The sequence below is a fragment of the Falco peregrinus genome, chromosome 6, assembly GCF_023634155.1.
Source record: "Falco peregrinus isolate bFalPer1 chromosome 6, bFalPer1.pri, whole genome shotgun sequence".
Taxonomy (NCBI): domain Eukaryota; kingdom Metazoa; phylum Chordata; class Aves; order Falconiformes; family Falconidae; genus Falco; species Falco peregrinus.
This window is the reverse complement of record NC_073726.1, coordinates 63,791,272-63,809,338: the sequence shown is the minus strand read 5'-3', so window position 1 is coordinate 63,809,338 and position 18,067 is coordinate 63,791,272. Positions and strand designations below refer to the sequence as shown.

Here is an 18,067-nt window from a genome sequence, read left to right as displayed (position 1 = left end):
GATGCAGGGAGAAGCTTTGCAGAGCTGCCTTTGAATTTAAGTACCTTCCCATGCCCAAACACATACCCAAAGTAAATCATAGCTTATTCCTTCTCATGCAAGTTTTTTGTAGCTTGTTTTGTGGCATGTTCCTCAGGAAGAAAAAAAGTACCTCTTTGATTTGATAGAACTTCCCCACCTGTGAATTATATATAAGCAAAATTGTACTTTCTCGTTCTTCAGAAGAATTTTCTGCTAATGGAAAAGTCAGTTTTCATTTGTAAAATGAAGTACCTCCAATGTAAGAAAGGGGTACGTTAGACATCAAGGACACATAAGCAAGTGGCTCCTTTTCATCTCTCAAAATACTCTAACTAAAGGTAAGGCTGGAACTGTTTTCTTAAATGTCATTGTAGCATAATTGCGTATGCACTATTCTACCTACAGTTTATGAATGCTCTGTGGGTTGGCCCTGTAATAAGCTCACTTTAAGCCGTTCCTATGGTTTCTGAACAGCTGCTGAACTCAGAGCACATGGATTTTTAATAATTGTGGGACTTCAGGTACTGCCGTTTCAGCGAGCCACCTATGCTAACAGATGATACATTGTGTTGTGAAATCTTTAGTCTGTAAATTTTCAAGTGTCAGTCATTAGACTAATATCTTTAATTTTAGGAGCAGTTGATTGTTAATTTGAATTGCAACATCATTTCATAATCTTGCATGCATCAATCTTCAAAATGTAGTAATTAAATTATTTTCCCGTGAATTTTTGTACTCATCTTTAAAACATCCATTATCGTTATAGTGCATAGTTCCCTCACTTCCCACCCTATCCAGCTGTTTTAGCCTTTCTCCTAACTAGTGTGGTGAAGCTCCTAGCTTTGTGTTGTGTATTCTGGAAGATGATGTAAGGAAAATGAGCAGAACAAGATAGATTTTAGACCCAGTTGTGAGCAAGAATTTTCTCTGGTGAAACATCACCTTCTGGTCGATACTGCTGCATTGCTGACTCCCAGAAGCTTAGAAGTATGGTGTTTGCTAGTGAATGTTTTTGATTGCCTCTCAGACTACATTTAAGCACACACTTGGAGGGCTATTCATGTCCCCAGTGATGATCTGACAGCACGGTTACTTTTAAACATTTGGCTAAACTTTTGGTAACTTTGTCTGCAACTGGTCTTTATAATAGTTAGTATTTGCTATATATTATTTCTATGTACTACTCCTAATTTCTTAATTTATGATTTGTATTTCTGAAATATGGACTAGCTGACAACATATCAAGCTTACAGCTACAATCCCGTGTTTCCCAGTGGCACACTAATCTAAAAATCAACCAGCCAATAGATAATACATGCACCCACAACTCAAAAGGCAAGAAACTGGCCACTCAGATCTGGTGCAGTACATGAATAGGACCAGACTGTGGGGCTGTTGGCTGTCCCAGATATCTTACAGCCTCTGCAAAGAGCAGGATACATCCTCATTTTCTACTGTTGCTTCAGGACTGGGCTTATTTTCAGATACTAACAGTATAATCTGGACAGGATATAGGACAAACTGTCTATTTTATAAGAATAGGCCAGGCTAATGATACATGCCAGAATTTGTATTGTGTAGTTTGTGTTGTTGCATAAATAATTTTCAAGTGGCCTTGCTTCTGAAAATAAAAATAATTTTTGGCTGAAAATTCACAGTATAGTTAGTGATGTTGTTATTTGTCATTGGCATACCTCTAGTTTTATTCTGTTGAAGTTTTAGTTACTTGGTGGAGGTGTAAATGTCTGTTTATTGTGCAAACCATAGGCTTTTGTTCTTCTCAGTTTCATGCCCTAAAGCCTCTGAAGCACATCTCTCTTCCAGGACTTCTTAACAGGGTTAATGATTCCTTTAATACTACAGTTATCCTCAAACAAGCAGCAAGTGAGTCATAACCTGAGCAGCAGCGTTTTGATTTACCCATGAAGAAGCTGTGGATGGTAGTATATATGCTGGCTACAACTATACAGAACACCCTTAAGAAGTGGCTCTGTATGGTTTTGTCCAAATGTCTTGCCGTGACCATTTTATACCTGTGAAGATATCTTGGACCACAAAGTCACACCTTTAAAGAACAGGGAAAGTGTCATGATTATGATAGAGGAAAAGAAACCAAATCCATTGTTTTCAGCTGAGGTTTTTTGTGTTCTGTTTCTCTTCATTTAGAATAGAAATTCAAGGTGAAGCTTGTGCAAGGTGGTGGGGAACCAACTAAAACAAAAAAGGTTTATTGAAACATGCAAATAGAGAGGGCCAAAGTCTAGAAGCCTTATGTTGTGTCAGAAGTTTTGCCTTCATTGTCACCATGTTATCCACTGTCTACATTATGTACTATACTATATAGTACCTACTATACTGAATCTGAATATTCCTGGCAATTCCTCCTTTAAGTGTTTCACTTTCTGATGGGAGTGACCTCCTTGTTGACAGCTAGTGGATAGCAATTCTGTTTTCTTTAAGGTATGAGTTCCCACCAAACCACTTATCTTTATATCACAAAGATTGTCTTAACATTCATTTAAATTAGCAGTTCCAACAGTTCAAAAAGTTTTTTTAAAAGCTCAGTACTTTTTCAGTTTCTTATGGTTAAAAAAAGGTAATTTATAAGGAACCAAAATAGTTATTGAACCCTATGTCACATTTCATTTTGCACTGCGATAAGCAACAATACAGAAGTTAGCCTTATCATATGGGGTTTCATCCTGTTAGACAAAATATGGAATTCCATTGATAAGGACTTACCTCTGCTCAGTCTCCACCAGCAGTATGAAAAGGTATGTTTATGACAGCATGCAATACTTATGAATGAAAATTCTATGTCTGCACATAGTAGTTTGAAAAGCACTTGCTATTTTATGGCTAGATTATTGGTATTTTTATAACATCAAACCAGTTTGGAACACAGCACAGAAGGGATCAAATACATCATCAACTCTAGTTACTCACAATAATGAGCAACTAATTTTTTAGATATCCAATTCAGAAAAGTCCACAGCATAGTCGACAGACACCCTGAGCCCTAGAAAACTCTTCAGCACTTTGCAACAAATTTAAGACCCGTAGCCTCTGAACACACCAAGGAAAAAACAGGATCACTTCACCGTACGAGAGGGCAATACATTTCAAGAGGAACTGGTATGTTTCTCAGGCATTCTGCCCAAAGCCTTTGAAGATGGCAGTCAAGTGCATATCGGAAATATCCCAAGCAAATATAAAAAAAAAAAATTAAAACTACCTTTGCAAGAAATTAGAAACTTCTAACTTTATTTTCCAGCTGCTAGACCCTACTTTCCTTTGAAGCTTCCTAGTCTTAGTGAAAACTTTCTCAAGTTTTCTTGTGACTTGTTCTTCTGTGAGTTCACTTAATCCTCTTGTGTGCATCAACTAAGTTCACAATTGTTCATGTGGTGTGTCACACATGTCACAGGGAAATGATTCCAAGCTCAGTAGCAGCTACTTATGGTGACAGGGGATGCGAGGAGCAAAGGTTCTCATCAAAAGTGAGCAACAATCAGTGCTTTCAAAAGCTTCTTGCAATAGTATGCTAAGGTGTATAAATAACATAATCATACTATCTTAAACAGCTGTCTAGAATCCCAACTAAAACAGATACCAGGTAAAGGGAGACCTAAATTACACATAATATTTAGCATGTATAGCTTAACTGGAAATGAAGCATCGACATGAGAATGTATTCAGAGATATTAATCAGATAAAGGGTATTCTGCAGAAAAGTTCTTCCAGTAGGACCAAAGACAATATGCTCTATAACACAGTTTACTTCTGGTGTAGAAAAAAGCATAATTTCAGAGAAGTCTGCTGCACCTTCAGTTCTTTTGTCAGATGACCCATGTGATACACTTTTTGCCCAGGTATTCATTCCAACTAGCAAAACAGGATGGCTAATCTGGATTATCTGTGGTTGATCTGTGCAAGCCAAATGTTCCACATCGACACAGAACAAGCATGTTTATCAGCTGAATTGCTTTTAGCCTTGTTCTCCCTCGTGCCACACAAGGACAATCTAACTATGTAGTACCTTATTATTTCTGTATAAAAAAACATTCTGTGTATTTTTGTGTAATGATCACATTTACATCTTCTTCAAAAGAGTTTTAGAATTAAACTAGTATGTCTGCTGAAACGTAGGATGTGGAAATACTGCTTTTGTTCTGCAAGAATGGTGCTACTATATGTTAGCAAGTTTCAAGTTCTATTAAAAAAAGAGGAACTTATTCATAATAAACATTATGCTGAGTCATATAAGTCTTCTAAAAGTAGATCTACAATTGTTTCCTAGCATTCTCATGGGAATTCCATACTTGCAACAGAGATTATTTTAGTCAAAGCTGATGAGATATTTTTTTTCTTATTTTCCTTTCGTTTGCTACCTTTCAGTTCCCAAGTTATTACTGGTCTATGTCATTTTCACAAGCAAACGGTTTTTCATCAAGTCTTTGTAGCATGAAACAGGTCTAAAAAGAGGTCTAAAAGGCCACTTGTAGGATTTATTATCACTGATGCTTAATATTTAACTGTAGGCAAATAGTACTGGACAAGAGACAATCTGATTACTTTGAAATGATGCACAGGAGAAAATATAAGCATATTCTTTTCCTGTTTTTAATTTCACTTATAAATTTAACTTATAAAAACAGACCTGATGTCTCTCTTTCCCCATCAGTATATAAACGGTTTATTTTTGCACTACACATATCAAGATCTTCGTGTTATGTTTGTGTTAGAAGACCATGGACAGCTAGAAAATGAATGAAACCATGAAATGAGGAGAGCAGGCGTATCAGAGCTCTGGCAGAATTCTTAGCCACAGACACATCTCAAGCTCTAAATGCACCTCATAACTAGCTGGAGTCTGAAATGCACCTCATAACTAGCTGGAGTCTGTACAAAGACAGAGGCCATTTAGTAATCCTAATTGCTTATATGATGCTGCTGAGGCTGACATTGCTTGGAAATTTATTTACAAGCTCAACCCAGATACTTTCACAAACGGAGTACTAGCAATATCTTTGTCATCTCTGACCTGTAAACACTTCCAGAGATTTCCCTTCCCACAACATTCTGAGGTATGCTGTATGTGCTTTGTGCCAGTAATCAAGCTGAGCTTTTATTAATTTGGTAATTTTTAAAATAGAGATGAACACTGAGAATATGAGAAATGAGGGGAAGAAATTTTTATCTTGTTACATTTTTGTTAACATTTTGTAAGAATACTTTTATCTGAGTCAAAAGTCTTCAAAACATTTGGGAAAAAATATTATTGCTGTTAAAGCACCTTCTGGTAAGAATCAAGTCCCTTTAGAAGTCCATAATTTTTTTGAAAAAGGAAGATGAGATTATATTCTAAAGTAAGAAACTAGTAAAAACACAGCCCTCCTGTCTGTGTGCACAGTGAAAACTCCTTTAAAAGAATATTAAGATTACAAATAAAGGAATCAAAAGTTAGTTACAACGTGGCAAAATTGACTGGTACAACTTTAATTTGCCCTCACTGTGTACATGTGTTGTGGTACTATTTTGACATGATCACCAGCTCTTTCTGTTACAAAATCTTTCCTTCATTCAGTGCATGCATAGGGTTATGCTCTTTTAGCAGCTAATTAGCCAGTAGGATTTCAATACTGATTGCATCCCCAAGCCTTATTTACTACACAGATATGTGTTGCTTTCAAGAGAGAATTGATAGCCTCTTTCTTCCCCCCTATTACAGCATATGAATGCTATATAAGCATTAAGATATTTATAAGTGTATTGTGATGTGAAGATAATTTTATTATCCCTGCTTTACAGATTAAGACACTATGAGATTAAATTAGAGAATACCCACTAATTTTCTGTATAAGATATACCTAAGAACCCATGTTTTAGAGAGTTCAGCATTTGTGGGCAGTTTGTGGGCTCAGACCAGTGCTCAGTGACTACACTTGCAGCTGGTACTGCTCAGCATTTCTGCAGATCTGATACTGGGGTCTCAAGTCATAAATCCCAAAAATGAGGAACATACAGTAAGTGACCACCTGTGAAAGTTTGTTCAAAGGGACTTGCCTAGCATCATTTGGGAACTCTGTGGTAGAGACAGGGTCAGAACCCACTTCTCCAGGGTAGCATTCAGCTGCTTTAATTTTGAGAGCATCCTCTCTCTTCCTTATTCACTAGACAATTTATAACTTCTGCAACAGATGGAGCAGGGTTTCAGCAAATTACAGTCTCATTTACTGAACAGTCGCAGTTCACCATTAGAGCAAGATTTAATCCATGCACTAAAAAAAGTCACGTCCTTCAGAGGAAAATGTTAAAATATACACCCAGGGAGGAGTTGAATGGAGAGAAGTCTTTGGAGCTCTTCTGCGTTCTCCTGGAATAGGCTCCCCCATGCTCTGCTTTCAGATTCCTCAGTTAACAAAAATAATGTTTGGAAAAAGCCTGGCATGAAAAAATCCCTTCAGTCTGCCACCCGCATCTCCACCATTTGAGTTAACTGCTTAGCCAATGGCAGTAGCACGTTGCCATCTTCCTGCTTCACTGGAGAGTTTCATAGATACTTTCTACAGCAGGGAAGCATTAAAGAGTCCAGGTGAAATCTTGGGCTTCACTGTAGTTTTGGGAGTTTTGGAGTGGGAAGAAGACATTGGTCCTTCCCCCTCCATTCCTCAAGCTCCTTCCTTCTCCTATCTTTCAAAAGCCAGTATTCCCTTTCCACTGTCTTTGGCTTCCATTCTTCTTGTCCTCCTCAATTCAAGACACATTGGCCCAAGCTTCTCACCAATCCTACTCTCTTCAGCCAGGTCCCACAAAATTAGTCCAGATTCTCTTATGAATCTTAGCCTTCATTTTATCTTTTTGCCAAATAGGTTCTTCTCAAATCCTTGTCAAATCTCTTTCTGGCACCTCTTCCCACCACTCCATCAAGGACACTGGAGTTCATAGCCAATGTCTTTGCAACCACCTTCCAGCTGCAACAGCCTAGAGCTCTCAGTCTTACTTGCCAGCATCTTCTGCTCTTCTAATCACCAATCATAGTTTCCTTCTTACATCTCACCTGGAGTCTTGCATAGCAGTCTGGTACTGCTTCCTCCCAAATTTAGCCCTTCCTGCGTCTGTATTCCAGTCAAGCAGCTACTTGTCCCATGAAGCTTCAGTGCTGTCCATGTCACAGTAGGAAAAAAAAAAAGTTGATCTCAAAGAGCATGGAAAAGACAGTTCTTGCACTGCTATTCCTCAACCATATCCTGGTAAAAAGCCCCAGTTACAGGATTTGCCCCTGCAGTACTTGTTCACAGCATGTGCTGATGGAAGCGTGTACATGCAGAGCCTCATGTCTGGGAAGAAGCTGGGAAGGAGCACAGCATATCCCCTTGCCCAGGGTTCTCCAGCTTCAGATGCTGAAATATAAAAATTAATGCAGCATGGGTGAAGAATAGCAGTGGTTTGCAATGTTACTTATTTTCTCATGAGTTTTTATGGAACAGAAAAAAAACATGTCCCCAGCACAAACCACACTGTAGCTGGTGAGTGTCTCATCGATAGCATAATTAAGCAGTCCTAAAGATGTTTTTAAGGACAAAGCAGTTCTGTTTCCTGGTATGCATTTCACCATTAAACGAATTTTCAACATGAGGCACACAGTGGCATAAAAATATATCTCCCCAGGTTTTTTTATCATGATTTGTATTTGTGGACCTTTCTCAACATATATTTAGAATCAGCCTTGAGAGCAGGCAAGAATTACAGGTCATCCCCCATGTAGTTATCACTCCCTGACATGTGATGGAGTAAAGTTTGATTTCTTAGGCTTGTGTGTATGAAATATGTAATGCTTCTGTTGTGCTTAATGTAACTGAGCAAGCTCTGTATTCCCTGAATCTAAATGTTGCTCAAGCCTCCGAGTTATATTTTGCACAGGTAATGGTGAGATCCTGGCTTAAAATGAGAAAAATATGGCAGACACAGGTGAAAAATATTATTTGATTTGAAGACTGATGTGGAATGTTTCTCGTTTTCCCTTGAGGCATCGTGTTAATGATGTAATTTGCAAGCTGCCTTCTCTGCAATGCTATTTATATTTGTTTCTGTAAGGTGTTTGACATCTTTTTGGGGAGCTATAACACAAGGCATTACCTCTTACCATGCAGTACCAGGAACTCAACTTGTCCGGGCCTGTTAAGCACATACTTAGTTTTAAGTTAAAATTTGCTTCTGATTAGGCATGAGTTTAATACCACATCTGAATGTCTTCTAGAACTGAGTCCTTAGCTCTGAATATCTTTGAAGTGACCTTTAAAGAAGCCACTTTAAATTAAACCTTTCATATCTTTATTCTAGATTCCTGTATATGACTGAATTAAGCAGTTAGCTGGCCACCAGGCTTAATTACTGTTTCATAAAACAGGCAACCAGAAGCCTTAGCTTATAAACCCGTGATTCCACTTGTCAATTTCCATCATGTTTTTTCATGATTCTTTTGTATCTACCTTTATCAGATACATCCTAGAAAACCTGAGTGAGCTAGACTTGCTGAGACCGTGTAGGTGTGGGTTGGGGGAATTCGATGGAAGATACTTACAGGACACATGTAAGGATAAGGTGTGGTGTAACTGTCAGGTCTCTTGTCTCTTTGCTGAATTCAATGATAATTCAAAATGCAGGCATCTAGCCACCTTCTGCTGTAGGTACCTGTTAAAGGAATTCAACTGTAATGTATTCATTTGATTCTGTGAGCTTTGGTGGCTGATGAGTAGAAGTGGGAATGGCAACATGGCCAGAAAAACATTTCTAATTGTTTATCTTAACTGATAACTTTTCACCTTACATTTCACTTTTCTGGACATTTACCCAATGGAATGTAGGAAAAAAACCCTCACAGACAAGTTAGTTGTTAGATTTTACCATTTCTTTTACCTCAAAAAGAAATTGAAAAGAGTGTGGCCAAATGGAAACTATTGCAAAGACAGTTTTATTGGAAATTTAAAACCAAAACACATCCAGCTTTAGAAAATTCTCTTTCAAAAAAGATCGCAAGCCAAGAAACAATTTTACTGATATGCCTGCTACCCTACCATCAAGATACAGGATTTCTTTAACACCGGCTTGTAAAAATCCCCAAAGCCTAAGTGCTTCTTCAGCACTTTCCTGATAATATAGGAAGCATTTATTTGCTAGTCATAGCACTTTATGCCCACATAACTGTTTGCCTCATCAAAGCATAAAACCCCATTATTTGGGACAGCTGTTTTTTAGTCACCTTCAGAGTATGGTAGCAAAAGAAATTCTATTTTTAAAGAATTTCTTTTACCACTCTGCAGTTCCTTAAAATGTATTTCTTTTATCTAGAATTCTGCCAGAAATCTGACCTCATTCTACTCCTTCAATAAAGAAAGAATGTGTTGGGGCTTTTGGTGTTTTTTTTTCATAACATAACAATTATAATACCAAGAATGGTTTTAAATAGTTTTTGTGTTTTAACGACTGTTATTCAGAGCATTTGACTATAAGGTCAGATATGTTTTCAAGTCTCCAACTGAACTAGATCAGCTGGTTACTTCTCACAACTATATATTCCTATCTTCTTCCTAACCATATAGTTTCCTTCCTTTCAGATGACCTGCTTTCAAGTCTTTGCTATTCTACTTTTTCCATCTCAGACCTGTGTAGGAAACATGTGTCCAACTCCCTGGTGGGGTTTAATGTAGATGTCTGTCCCTGAAAGTGGACATTTTGTCAGAGCATTTTGTCAAACCGCTATGCTTTTGGTGGTTGCATACTTACACATTTGCTTCACTTTGAGGTACCAGTCATGTAGTATGGCAATAACTTGCATGGGAATGATGTCAAAATGTGATCCCACACTTTGCCTTCATAAAAAAATAGGATCATATGTACTTTGCAATGCATCTGCCTGGGAAGGGCAGCTGACCTTCCTGTTGCACACTGTGGAATTTAGGCCAGCCTGTTAGGGTACCCTATTTATAGTTATTTAAGACAAAAGTACCTGCAGCAGAAATAGCTAGAGGAAAATTCCTATGGAACATTTAAACTTCTAGTTGAAAGCCCAGACTGATTTCTCTTTTCAGTTTTCAGGAGGTTAATGCCAACATACAGTTTGCTTTTCTAGTCCTTGGTCTTCTGATGAAATTGTACATTTTCTATGAAAGGTGATGCAGAAAAATCGTATTTCTGTTAAGAATGTTTTCCCTCCATTTTAAAGTTGAATTTTATTTCTTTTGTAGTGCTTCATACGATTTCTGCTTATTTTGAAGTTATAAATTAAATACAGACACTTTATAGGCTTTATACTAGTATCCCATAGAGTGCTGAATTTCATTTAAGGTAAATGTCAGCTTGTATTCTTACAATGAAAAAAAGCATGTTGTATTCTTATAACATATAATATAAATATTTTCATTAATAGTGCACTCATTATTTCTATTCTCTAGCTCAATAGACAGGAATCCCAGGTTGTCCCCATGAATTTCTTCCAGTGCTTTTTGTTATGGACATACCTTTCCATTGCTGGTAATTTACAGAGGATTTAAAGATAATTTAGGGCCTGCTTAATAATACATGTTGATTTTTCTTGTTGTTCAACAACTATAGATGTGGTCCTTGAAGAGATGTTGACATAGTCTGTCTGCCTGAACCTAGTATGTATCTTGTCTTAAATATATTAGGATTACATTACATTTATACTGTTTGCTTCCATATACATCTGATACAGGTCTTTTAGTTTATTTTTTTTTAATCTTCTACAGAGTTTCTAAGACCTTCTTTTCCCTTTTCTTTAAATCTCTGTCCTTCTTTTTTTCCAATTGCATCTGTTTTGTGGCAGCTATCATAATTGTATCCAAAACCTTTAAAGTCCTTTAAAGTCAACCTATGCTGAGACTTGATAATAGCTATCAGTGATTAATCTGCTTTTATTTTTATTTGAATATGCATTTCCAAAAGACTTGTAGCTTAAGCAATTTGAAAATATCTCCATATTTAATAACCCTGAGTAGATTTTCCTCCAGTTTCTTTTTGAAAATTTATTATTTCTTAGTTTCTGCAACATCCTGTACATAACTGATATCTTCTGTGAATTAACAATTTGTTGTGTAAAGTACAGTATGCTTTGCTGATTGTGTACTTACGTCCTGTGGTGTCCTTTAGTGTCCCTTCTAATACAAGGGCTGAATTAGGATTTTCATATATCTTTATTCATATTCTCTAAGTTAATATTGATTTAATAGATCTCTGCCATCTCCCCTCTATTTTTTTCCAGGCTGTAGAAGCAATGCTGCTTTCATGACTATCTAGAAATGATCCACTCCGACTAGATCAGTGCCTTTCTTCTTCCTAATGTTGCCCAGGATCCAAATGTTGAACTTTTTCCTGTCTGAGGTCCCCTGCATTGTCCAGGCTGGCAACTGTTTCTAAATCATTCCTAATGCTAATGAATAGGTCTCTCACCTAATATGATTTCAGACACTTTGTTCTAAAATGTGGGTAAAAGCTGCCTCTTTCTAGTGTTGTGTGTTCCATTGGTGTGAACATTTGCTATGGAAGTGAGATTTGGAAACAGTCTTTTCAATGGTTAATGGAGATTCAAATCTAGATGTCCTACCAAGGCACAGCTTCAAGGTGAAGAAGTGCTGTAGTCTTTATTTAACAAAAAGGTCTACTGTTCAGGGCTTCCTCTTGAATGGTCGGGAAAATCAGGTTAAACTCTTGAAACCACATCACTACTGTCTGGGGCGGTGCTGCGATCGTTCAGCTAGTGTGCACACCACTGCCCTGTTCCCCAGTGGGACTTTAAAAGAAAAGAAGGGGCTGGCATTTCAGACACCTTATTTCTTACTAGCTGATAAAGTGCTTTTACTTCCTGCGTGGTGCTGTGGCTGCTGACTCAGTTTTGAGATCCAAAACTGCCTCCAAGAGCTTCAGAGGAGAGTAACATATTGCATTCTGGAGACTCTTAAAGATTACGTATTTCAGTACCTAAATTATAATGTCTGCTTTTTATTGACCTGGCCATAAGTCTGTGCAGCAGAAAGGCAGGGTTTCTAAGTTGTAATGTGGCTGCAGATGCTATAGCAGTTATTATATACCTGACTCTTCAGCTTTTCCAAAATAGACACAATTGCTTCCTTCCATTCTTTGGAGTTCAAAAGGCTCAAAAGGATTTGTCAAACCTCAGTTTTATGATTTAGGGGGAATGGGATTGAAATGGGTTATTGAATTAACCCTGAATGATCTAAATGTCCCTTGAATCTGAAGGCATGTTTCTTCCACAAATAGCTCAATTACTTGGAAAATTATTAGTTCTTATTTGGCTTCCCCAGTTTCACCATTAAGGTCTATTAAAATATCACATTCTTCTTTCTAAATGCTTTCTCTTTAAGTAAAAAACTTACTTTTTCACCCTTTATCAAGCTCACCTCTTAATGACAGTCTTTACCCATTCCTGTTTTTATTAAATACTTCCATATTATTATTATTCTTCCTGTCTTGCTCTGGTAGTTTTCCACTGAAGTATTATTGACTTTTGGATGTTTTAGCTATGCTAATATTCAAGGGAGTATTCATTATACCTATACATGAATTAATTATATCCTCTTTCACTTTAAAATCTTCTTTTAGTCAGGGTTGGGTATTTTTTTCCCAATGCACTTTTTGTTATTAGTTCCTTGTGCTTCTGTTGTGGTTTCTGGTTTTCTGTCTTCACGGGGCTTCCCAGAAGAAAGTCACTTCCTTTGGTTATATGGAGACAAAGAAGAAGCTTCCTGAGAAGCCCTACTGACATGGACAACTGGACCCATATATTGGGTCTGGTTGTAAAGTGGGGGGAGATCATCTGTCCACTCATGCAGGTTCAGCCTACATGCGCCACTTCTCTTTTTAGGCCCCAAAATAGGTAATCACATGTTTAGACCTAACCTCTGCAATGATTTATCCAAATACCTAATTTTATGGCTGTAATTATTCAATGGTTCTAAGTCGAATATGTTACAGATGTAAAATTAGCCAAGTAAATGTTTATTTTAAGGTTGGATCATAAGTTCTTAAAGCAGAAAAGCATTAAGATTCAAACATCAGTGGTTCCATTTATGTCCTTTACATTAAGATAATCATATTTAATTCTGAAATAGTCTGAAAGTAGAGAGTATCTTCTTAAGAAATATCAAGAGGTTTTTTCTTTGGACCTTTGAATTGCAGAATACTATTAACTCTAAAAGGATTAAAGCGTTTAAAAAGCAAAATATCCTAAAGCAATATTAAAATTTAAAATAGGAATCTCAGATGGGAAACCCAATGTGATATTCAAAGGTAAGGAAATGAGTCTGAAATAATCTCTCATTTTAGGCTTCAAATTCACTTCCTAAGCCATTTTCAGTATCTTTTTTCTTTCCTAAGAAAAGAAAAAGCTTCATACTTAAGATGTATTTGGAGGTAATGGTTGGAAAAAGCTCTTTTTGAAAAAACATTGCCCTGTAAAAATGCCACTTTTTCTGTTTAACCAACTGTAATGCTTTATAAGGTAGCCAAAGAATTAAAACAAATCAGGAAGTCAGGGAAGAATATGCAACAGAAGTGCTGGCACAGCATGTTTCCCCTTACTGTACTGAAAATAATACTAGTGTCAACTATAAGCCAGAACCTCTGTTTGTAGAAAATATCAGTGATCCTTTGGCTTTGGTGGCTCTATACCAATTTCTGCCAGCTAAGTAACTAATACTAACACTACCAATTACAATAAAACCTATATTTTTTATTTCAGAGAGTTTGCTATTTGTAGAATGTTTTGTAAAGCAAGTAAAAAGTTTTAACTTATGATATATCCTCATCTTCTGGTATCTGAATAAACAATCATGTTTGTTGAAATGAGTAGACTAAAGTCCCCCAACACAAATGGAATCATCAGATCCAGTTTCAACATCTGATTTGCTTGTATGATACAATGCTATAATTGATACGATGCCATAACTGTGTTTTTGGTTTTTATGTTCCTCTCAGATTTTTTTCTGTATGTACTCTACATTAAATTATCTGGCAAAAATCATGGTAAACAATAGTATTTAGGCTAGTACCAAGCAGTATCTATTTCCTTTTTGTGTTTGTTTGATGTTTGGGATGTTTTTTAAGGAGAGTTTTGTTGTATTCCAGGGCTGGGAATGTGAATTCAGGCATTTTGTGAGCCCACTAATTTGAAGTTCAGACTGCAGACTTCTTACTGCAAAACGCTCACGCCTGGATTATCACTGCACTCTACATTTAAAAGAAGAGAGCTCTCTGTGTGCTGAACCCTGTTTTTGTGTGTGTAGAGAAAAGGCTGCATCCTTGCTGCAAGAATCTTCCCAGTTTCTTTTGAACCTTGAACAGAGTGGATGAGAAGCACCATAATGGCAGAGATTTGAAAGTTCACTGGTCAACATGATTAGGCTCAGGGGGTGAGCACAGGCATGTGATCTCTCAACCCTTTCACTTTCAGGAGGACAGTGTCTATGGTTCTGTAATTATTGTTAACCTACACCTATGAAGATTTAGGACAAAGATTATTGCAGAGCTGTATGGCCAGAAAAGGGGTGGCAAAGGGGTCTGCCAAAGGCCAGAACAAGTATGTAAGCACAGAAGCTCTCTGTGGCTGTCACATTCAACAGCTTCTGATTTCTGGATACTGTTGAGCTGGTAGGCAGTCTGTTATGCATGGGCAAATGACTCCCCATGACAGAATCATTTCTACAACAAGTTGGTTTTTTTCTGTGAAGTGCCTTCTATTGTTAGTGGCCTATCTGTGCTATTTGGGCAGTTACAAATTGTCTGACATTGAAAGAAATCTGAGAAATCTAAAAATGCCTGGTGAGAAAACTTGCCATTTCAAGTTTTACATTCCTTTAGGAAGGAAGAGGCTGTTATTTATTCTACATTTGAACAATGCCTCATGAATGAGTCTTTAGGCTTTCTCAAGCCCTCTGACAAGTGCTGTAATGCATTATTTAGGTCTGGGTTTTTATTCAGAGAGGTGAAAATGCTTCTTCTGTACCATTACAATGAACTAGCTTTGACTGCCAAGCAAGGATGAAAGTTCTGAAGCTTAAACAATCGATCTGTTGTTGAAATTTATTTTTAAAACATGAAGGAATAAGAAGAGCTTGATGTTGTGGTTTCTAACTGATATTCAAGTTCTGTTATCAGGCACATCAATTGTTTGAGATATTAAAATGTGAATAGTAAGCTTTCTTTCTCAGGCTTGTATCTGGAATCCCTCTTCCCATCCAATGCAAAAATCAAAGCAGGCTTTTTTCTGTAATAACATTTCTTGGTAGAGGCCAACATGCTGCCTGCCTTGGGTGTACTATGATTTGTTGAGGAGTGAGCAGTCAGTGTTAGCTGACACTCAGTCCTCAGTTAGCTTACTCTGCCTCTGCTGAACCCTTACAGGTTTCCCAGGAAGGTAGCCTGGGCCCTCGCTCTGAGCTTGTGATGGGCCAAAGATGCAATATACAAATGGGTTACAGAGTTTAAATCCACCCTGTAAGACAGCATTTGCTCTTGGTTTTATGTTGTGTGTTTGTGCTACATATGGTACCTTCCCATTTCCTTTGCAACCTTTTGCGGGCCTATCTTATTGCCTCTTATTTGAAATGAGAATATTCTGATTGAGCAATTAGATTTAGGAAGATTGATCATTTTAATGGTGTTAAAACCATTAGCTTTAATCTCTCGACCTTCACCCTTTTTTACTACTGGGGTATGTTGGTCCCAAGCAGCCACACACCCACACAACTGCTCACAAACTTTGGGAATTTAACATAACTTATTGCCATAATATATTTAGTTGCTGATTCGGATGTTGGGAAGCAAAGAAGACAAACATTAAAATATCTTTCCTTCCTCTTTCCCAGGCTCAACTGCACTCCAGACACAGCTCCTCCCCTCTTGTTATCTCCACAGGTTACACCCAGTCCCTTTGGTGAGGTGATGAGTGGCACAGGGGGTTGGGGTCAGGACAGAGTGGTTTCTTTCTGCCTCTCGTTTCTCACCCTTTTCTTTCACTGCTGTTTCCTTCTTACTGTTTCTGCTCCGGCATGGCCCCTCTGTGGTTCACAGTCCCTTTGGGGGTGTGCCTGCTCAGTCATGGAGCACCTCCAACTCCTCTGACCTTGTCCCCTCATTCCCTTGTTTCTATCCTTGTTCTCTTGTTCCCTCCTTGTCCCCTCTGGTGTTCCCTCCCAGGTTTGTCTCCTCCTCTTTGGCATTTTCTGCCTTTTCTTCAGTATGTCTTCACAGAGGCACCGCACATGTGGCTGATGGGTTCCACTTTGGCACATGGTGGGTCCGTTGCAGAGCCAGCTGAAATTGGCTGTGACCAGCACAGGACAGCCCTGACCTCCTCTGCAGGGGCCACCCCCACAGTTTTATGATCAGAATGATGGGGAGCACAGGACGCCAGAACAGTAACTGCCCAGCTTCAAACAGAGGTGTAGGACTAGGCACATCAGATTGCATCATCAGAGGGCCTATTAGGACATCATTTACAGGGGAGGAACCCAGGACGAATCTTTAAATTCATTCATAATTTTAAATCCAATATATACTTCTACTTCAGGAAAGAACTGAAGCATGAAATCTATGCTTTTCCATGTTGCCCAGTAAAGTTAACTGTATGTGCAAAGGAAGATAATTGTGCAATCCTATTTTGGCCTGAAATCCAGCACTGAATCACAATTTGGTGTTTAAGAGCACAGTTGCTCTTAAAGCCAAGTCACGCCAGAGAAGTGCTACAAAATGGAACTAGTAGTTAAAAAACCACATACATATATTCATATTTTTCACTAAAAAGATATTCTGAAACTTTGTGGTGCAAATTTTTGAAAGGCAGCTTGCATCTGAAACGAGCAGAAACGGTTGATGTTAACATTGTCTTCAAATTGCTTCCACTCAGCATTCATAGCCAGGCTAGTTCTTGACTATGGTTCTTCACTGTAAGAAGTGACGAGTATTTTACAGCAGTTTCATGGCAAATGCTGAGGAAATTTCATAAAATGTGCCTCTGAAAGACTTGGCTGCAAGGAGCTATGGCACAGGATAGATTATGTCAGCAATAAGTTTTATACTGAAAAACACAGAGTTCTCACCCTGTAGGATACAACATCATGGCTTGTAGCTGCTCAGAAAGCGTGTGGCAAATCAGCAGCCACAGCTTGTCTGAATCTGTACTGAATGCTTTAGTAAATCTTTAGAGCTGGGCCTGGGCTACAAACATGAGCTTTGAAGCAAAGTTGTGAAATTCCCTGAAACTCTGATTTTGAGGTCTAGTTTGGTCTGTTTCTTACACTGAGCTAAGCAGGAGGTTCAGATGAAATCTCAAAATCCACTGCAGTCTACATGGGACAGATGAAGGTTGTAGGTTTTTGCTGTAGACATACCATACCAGTGACAGATTTGTTAGGATGTGCCACAGATAAAAGGAATCTCTCCCAGGGCTTAGAAACTGCATGTTCTTGAAACCAGTTAAAACATTTAATTTTATTTTACGTCGGTATAAATCACCCTCTTTTGTGCAGAATGAAGGGCCATGCTAGCAGTTTACTATACCTTTATTCTCAAAAAAACCCTAGCCCAAACACTTCCCTAAAATCAGCTATTTAATGCAGCCCCTTTGAGAGCCTATTGCTGTGGGAGCTCAGTCTTTATTTATGAAACCAGACAGATTCTTGACTTGCATGTGGAGCTGAAATTCTAGGTAAGTGTACAGACTTTTGTTTTAACTTATTTAAAGTGTGACTTTTTTTTTTTTTTTTCTGGGAGTATGATTTCAGCTGTGTAAATGGTATGACCGTTCAACAGTACCTTGCCAATACTTGCACATTTTAGTCTTTGAAAGGCATCATCAGTGACTGCAGATGTGCCATCAAGGTTACGAAGTAGTAGTTTGGAACCTGGAGCTAGACAAAGGAAAGTGAATTATTTAAAATTAGGGGAACACTATACAAGGATCTCTACAAAGGAGATGCATATCTTTAATTTCTATAGCTCTATACCCCAA

The 18,067-nt window shown here is 37.9% G+C and overlaps 1 protein-coding gene across 9 annotated transcripts in view; it reads left to right on the top strand.

Moving 5' to 3' along the window:
* Nucleotides 1-210: 210 nt before the first annotated feature.
* SPIC (Spi-C transcription factor) overlaps nucleotides 211-18,067 on the top strand; it is a 28,189-nt gene continuing 10,332 nt past the window's right edge. The window contains exons 1-3 of one of the 9 annotated variants that reach the window (XM_055807659.1): nucleotides 218-359; nucleotides 15,924-15,991; nucleotides 17,676-17,764. The gene's annotated coding sequence lies outside the window, so the exon portion shown is untranslated. Of the gene's footprint in view, nucleotides 360-14,185; nucleotides 17,765-18,067 lie in introns of those variants that run through there. The other 8 variants (XM_055807655.1, XM_055807660.1, XM_055807656.1 and 5 more) reach the window with 8 other exon arrangements.